Source organism: Taudactylus pleione, unplaced genomic scaffold (genome assembly GCF_031769625.1).
Source record: "Taudactylus pleione unplaced genomic scaffold, aTauple2 ptg000051l, whole genome shotgun sequence".
Classification (NCBI taxonomy): domain Eukaryota; kingdom Metazoa; phylum Chordata; class Amphibia; order Anura; family Myobatrachidae; genus Taudactylus; species Taudactylus pleione.
Genome location: NW_028284453.1, coordinates 6545001 through 6550461, shown reverse-complemented (window position 1 = coordinate 6550461; position 5461 = coordinate 6545001). Strand labels below are relative to the sequence as shown.

The 5461-nt window shown below is 60.2% G+C and overlaps 1 non-coding gene across 1 annotated transcript; it reads left to right on the top strand.

Moving 5' to 3' along the window:
• The first annotated feature begins 2498 nt into the window (after positions 1-2498).
• Positions 2499-4340, top strand: LOC148535497 (18S ribosomal RNA). The gene has a single exon (XR_015875514.1). It is a non-coding gene; the product is annotated as an 18S ribosomal RNA (ribosomal RNA).
• The last annotated feature ends 1121 nt before the right edge of the window (positions 4341-5461 follow it).

The window sequence follows — 5461 nt, the reverse complement described above, 5'->3', positions numbered from 1 at the left end:
CCTAGGCTCCAGGAAAGCATGGGAGATTGTGCGAGCGTGGTATCCCTGCCAGGGCTCCAGGAGAGCATGGGAGTTTATGCGAGCAAAGCAGCCTGGCCTAGGCTCCAGGAGAGCATGGGAGATTGTGCGAGCAATGCAGCCTGGCCTAGGCTCCAGGAGAGCATGGGAGATTGTGCGAGCTAGGCATCCCTGCCCGGGAATCCTTGCCAGGGCTCCAGGAGAGCATGGGAGATTGTGCAAGCAAGGCATCAATGCCCGGGCTCCAGGACAGCATGGAAGATTGTGCAAGCGAGGCGTCCCTGTTTGAGCTCCAGGAGAGCATGGGAGATTCTGAGAGCAATGCAGCCTGGCCAATGCTCCAGGAGAGCATAGGAGAATGTGCGAGCGAGGCATCCCTGCCCGGGCTCCAGGAGAGCATGGGAGATTGTGCAAGCAAGGCATCAATGCCCGGGCTCCAGGACAGCATGGGAGATTGTGCGAGCGAGGCATCCCTGTTTAAGCTCCAGGAGAGCATGGTAGATTCTGCGAGCAATGCAGCCTGGCCAAGGCTCCAGGAGAGCATGGGAGATTGTGTGAGAGATGCATCCCTGCCCGAGCTCCAGGAGAGCATGGGAGATTCTGCAAAAAATGCAGCCTGGCCAAGGCTCCAGGAGAGCATGGGAGGTTGTGCTAGCGAGGCATCCCTGCCCGGGATCCAGGAGAGCATGGGAGAATCTGCGAGCGAGGTGTCCCTGCCCGGGCTCTGGGAAAGCATGGGAGATTGTGCGAGCGTGGCATCCCTGCCCGAGCTCCAGGAGAGCATGGGAGATTCTGCGAGCATGGCATCCCTGCCCGGGCTCCAGGAGAGCATGGGAGATTGTGCAAGCAAGGCATCAATGCTAGGGCTCCAGGACAGCATGGGAGATTGTGCGAGCGAGGCATCCCTGCCCGGCCTCCAGGAGAGCATGGAAGATAGTGTGAGCGAGGCGTCCCTGTTTGAGATCCAGGAGAGCATGGGAGATTCTGCGAGCAATGCAGCCTGGCCAAGGCTCCAGGAGAGCATGGGATATTGTGTGAGTGAGGCATCCCTGTTTGAGCTCCAGGAGAGCATGGGAGATTCTGCGAGCAATGCAGCCTGGCCAAGGCTCCAGGAGAGCATGGGAGATCGTGCGAGCATGGCATCCCTGCCCGGGCTCCAGGAGAGCATGGGAGATTGTGCAAGCGATGCATCCCTGCCCGGCCTCCAGGAGAGCATGGAAGATAGTGCGAGCGAGGCGTCCCTGTTTGAGATCCAGGAGAGCATGGGAGATTCTGCGAGCAATGCAGCCTGGCCACGGCTCCAGGAGAGCATGGGAGATTGTGCGAGCTAGGCATCCCTTCCCGGGCTCCAGGAGAGCATGGGAGAATCTGCGAGCGAGGCATCCCTGCCCTGGTTCTGGGTTCGGAGGGCGAACGAACGCGCTCCACGATTCTACACCCTTTCACCCCCCCGGGACAAGTTGAAACCGGTCAGGCGTAGAACGGGTTGCGGTGGGATGGAGCAGTGGGGTCCCCTGGGGGCCGACGGCCCGGCCTCACCCTGGTGGTGGGGAACAGTGTCGGGAGGCTTGAGGTGACTTAACGACCACTGCCTGTCTAGTAACACACCCCCCGGGAAGGCTTGCATCTCCAAACAAACGGGTTGTTGGGTGAGGCGAAGAAGAGGTGGGCGCCGTCTGTCCCCCCTTTCCTGGGCACCATGTTGGATGGTCACTATGCTCTACATCTTTTTTTTGGTAAAGTTGAAACCGGTCAGGCGTAGAACTGGATGCGGTGGGGTCTCCTGGGGGCCGACGGCCCGGCCTCGCCCTGGTGGCGGGGAATGGTATCGGGAGGCCTGAGGTGACTTTTTGACCACTGCCTGTCTTACAAAACACCCCCCGTGACGGCCTGCAATTCCGGTTACCCAGCAAATGGGTTGTTGGGTGAGGCGAAGAAGAGGTGGGCACCATCTGTCTCCCCTTTCCCGGGCACCACGTTGGATGGTCACTGTGCTCTGCATCTCTACATCTTTTTTTGGTTAAGTTGAAACCGGTCAGGCGTAGAACTGGATGTGGTGGGATGGGACAGTGGGGTCCCCTGGGGGCCGACAGCCCGGCCTTGCCCTGGTGGCGGGGAATGGTGTCGGGAGGCTTGAGGTGACTTTTTGACCGCTGCCTGTCTTACAAAACACCCCCCGTGACGGCCTGCAATTCCAGTTACCCAGCAAATGGGTTGTTGGGTGAGGTGAAGAAGTGGTGGATGGTGTCTGTTCCCCCGGTTTGGTTCAGCGGGCTCTGGCTGTCACTCTAACTCTGAGCTCCCTCCATCTATCTGGCCTTCCCCTTGACCGCGCTACATGGTGCCCCAGCTGCCGGCTGATGCTTGTAAGATTGGCCGCCCCGGTGAGCGCCTCCACCTCCCTGGTCCAAGAGCTGTGCGCCCCTGCTTTCCAATTCCGACAGTCCCCCCCTTGCGTCCCCGGTGGGGGGACTGAGCGCTACCTGGTTGATCCTGCCAGTAGCATAGGCTTGTCTCAAAGATTAAGCCATGCACGTGTAAGTACACACGGCCGGTACAGTGAAACTGCGAATGGCTCATTAAATCAGTTATGGTTCCTTTGATCGCTCGACCCCGTTACTTGGATAACTATGGCAATTCTAGAGCTAATACATGCCCACGAGCGCTGACCCCCAGGGATGCGTGCATTTATCAGTCCAAGACCAATCCGGGGGTTCTCCGGCAGGTCGGCCCCGGCCTCCCGCCACCCCCAACCTCTCTGGTGACTCTAGATAGCCTCGGGCCGATCGTACGTCCCCGTGACGGCGACGATGCATTCGGATGTTTGCCCTATCAACTTTCGATGGTACTTTCTGCGCTGACCACGGGTAATGGGGAATCAGGGTTCGATTCCAGAGAGGGAGCCTGAGAAATGGCTACCACATCCAAGGAAGGCAGCAGGCACGCAAATTACCCACTCCCGACTTGGGGAGGTAGTGACGAAAAATAACAATACAGGACTTTTTCGAGGCCCTGTAATTGTATTGAGTACACTTTAAATCCTTTAACGAGGACCCATTGGAGGGCAAGTCTGTTGCCAGCAGCCGCGGTAATTCCAGCTCCAATAGCGTATATTAAAGTTGCTGCAGTTAAAAAGCTCGTAGTTGGATCTCGGGATTGAGCTGGTGGTCTGCCGCGAGGTGAGCTACCACCTGTCCCAGCCCCTGCCTCTCGGTGCCTCCCTGATGCTCTTGACTGAGTGTCCTGGGGGGCCGAAGCGTTTACCTTGAAAAAATTAGAGTGTTCAAATACAGGCCCGGTCGCCTGGATACTTCAGCTAGGAATAATGGAATAGGAATCCGGTCTCCTATTTTGTTGGTTTTCAGAACTGGGGCCATGATTGAGAGGGACGGCCGGGGGCATCCGTATTGTGCCGCTAGAGGTGAAATTCTTGGACCGGCGCAAGATGAACCAGAGCGAAAGCATTTGCCAAGAATGTTTTCATTAATCAAGAACGAAAGTCGGAGGCTCGAAGACGATTAGATACCGTCATAGTTCCGACCATAAACGATGCCGACTGGTGATCTGGCGGTGTTATACCCATGACCTGCCAAGCAGCTTCCGGGAAACCAAAGTCTTTGGGTTCCGCGGGGAGTATGGTTGCAAAGCTGAAACTTAAAGGAATTGACGGAAGGGCACCACCAGGAGTGGAGCCTGCGGCTTAATTTGACTCAACACGGGAAACCTCACCCGGCCCAGACACGGAAAGGATTGACAGATTGATAGCTCTTTCTCGATTCTGTGGGTGGTGGTGCATGGCCGTTCTTAGTTGGTGGAGCGATTTGTCAGATTAATTCCGATAACGAACGAGACTCCTGCATGCTAACTAGCTACGCGACCCCCCGCGGTCCGCGTCCAGCTTCTTAGAGGGACAAGTGGCGTTCAGCCACACGAGATCGAGCAATGACAGGTCTGTGATGCCCTTAGATGTCCGGGGCTGCGCGCGCACTACACTGAACAGACCAGCATGTGTCTACCCTTCGCCGACAGGTGCGGGTAACCCGCTGAACCCCGTTCGTGATAGGGATTGGGGATTGCAATTATTCCCCATGAACGAGGAATTCCCAGTAAGTGCAGGTCCATAAGCTTCTGTTGATTAAGTCCCTGCCCTTTGTACACACCACCTGTCGATACTACCAATTGGATGGTTTAGTGAGGTCCTCGGATCAGCCCCGCCGGGGTCGGAAATGGCCCTGGCGGAGCGCCGAGAAGATGATCAAACTTGACTACTAAGTAAAAGTCATAACAAGGTTTCCGTAGGTGAACCTGCGGAAGGATCTAAAAGGGCCAGGCCCGGGGACCGTGGGGTCCGCCGGCTGGAAGCAGCACCGAGAGAGGGGGGCCCGGCAGGGCACGAGGATGGGGTGAGGGGAGCGGCAGGAGGGGAGACGGGCTCAGGCTCGTGCCCCCTCCCCCGGTCCCCGTGGCCGGGCCCAGAGATGAGAGAAAGATGAGGTGGTGCGGAGTGACGGGAGCGGGCCGAAGGGGCGCCGCCGTCCCAGACCCACCACCCCCACCTTGGCCTCCGTAGCATGGAGGTGACAGCCGTGGTTGGGGGCGACGTGGACCCCGGACGGCTGCCCCGGAGTAGGCCCGGACCCGCGTTCCCCGGACGCTCCCGACGGACGGGGGCCTCTGCACCCCTCCCCGCGACCCAAGGGGCCAGGCGGGCGGAGCGGCACTGGGATGGAGGCCACAGCAGACTGTGGGGGAACGGCCGTGGGGCCCGTCCTCCCCTCTGTACCAGCCTCCCAGGCCCGGGGCCGCCCTGCCACCGGCCCCGCCAGCGGGCGAGCCGATTTCCCAGAAGCACAGGTCCCCTCCAGGCCGATCCGGGTACCGCTCGCCTCCTCGCCCGCCCCGGAGAGGGGGGAGGAGGCTGTAGGTTGAGAAGACCCGAGATGTCGCGCTTCCCACCGGCAGGAGCCACGGGGGCCAGACGCAGGTGGGGGACGGGTTCCGCGGCCCGTCCCCTCGACCTACGCACCGGCACCCCGGAGGGACGTGGCGCCAGGACCCCCAGGGCGTTGGGTTTTTTACCCCCCACTGAAACAGCGGCACCTGGATGGAAGCCATGGCAGATGGTGGGGGAATGGCCGCGGGGCCCGTCCTCCCCTCCACACTGGCCTCCCAGGCCACAGGCCACTCTGCTGTCAGGCCTCGCCAGCGGACGAGCCGATTTCCCAGAAGCACAGGTCCCCTCCAGGCTGATCCGGGTACCACTCTCCTCCTTGCCTGCCCCGGAGTGGGGGTGAGAAGGCGGTAGGTTGGGAAGACCCGAGACGTCGCGCTTCCCGCCGGCAGGAGCCATGGGGGCTGGATGTGGGTGAGGGACGGGCTCCGCGGCCCATCCCCTTGACCCGCGCGCCGGCCACCCCGGACCTCGGTCGGATGTGGCGGCTGG